The sequence below is a fragment of the Etheostoma spectabile genome, chromosome 14 (assembly GCF_008692095.1).
Source record: "Etheostoma spectabile isolate EspeVRDwgs_2016 chromosome 14, UIUC_Espe_1.0, whole genome shotgun sequence".
Lineage (NCBI taxonomy): Eukaryota > Metazoa > Chordata > Actinopteri > Perciformes > Percidae > Etheostoma > Etheostoma spectabile.
Genome location: NC_045746.1, coordinates 23433627 through 23434017, shown reverse-complemented (window position 1 = coordinate 23434017; position 391 = coordinate 23433627). Strand labels below are relative to the sequence as shown.

Here is a 391-nt window from a genome sequence, read left to right as displayed (position 1 = left end):
AAAGAGCTAGGGAGAGAGAGGGAGTGCGATGGACGTAGCCTACTCACAGAGGGACGGCTGACTCATGAATGGGTTCAGCATTGGTCAAATGCACGTTGTGTGTATGAAATGCCTGTATTGTCACTGCGCTGCATTTTTATGAACTATGATATTCTGGCCATGGGTCACATCTCTGGCCCAGGTCCAGCAGCCTCCGTCTCACACGCTGTTACTCAACAAACTGAAGTTAGCTGCATTCAATAACTTCTTCTGTGTTCTTCACCGTGGCGTCCGCGATAGCAGAGTTACCAGCGGTAACACTGGTACAAATACAGGTTAGCCTCTCCTGCTTAACTAATTAAAACTGTAGGCTGCACGGAGGGTAAGAGGAGAGAGAGTAGAGGAGAGATCC

At 48.8% G+C, this 391-nt stretch overlaps 1 long non-coding RNA gene across 1 annotated transcript in view; it reads left to right on the top strand.

Annotated features, from left to right (window-relative positions):
- LOC116701257 (uncharacterized) overlaps window positions 1-391 on the top strand; it is a 19000-nt gene that overhangs the window by 2777 nt on the left and 15832 nt on the right. The window contains exon 2 of the long non-coding RNA XR_004334873.1: window positions 79-83. This is a non-coding gene — a long non-coding RNA (uncharacterized LOC116701257). The remainder of the gene's footprint in view (window positions 1-78; window positions 84-391) is intronic.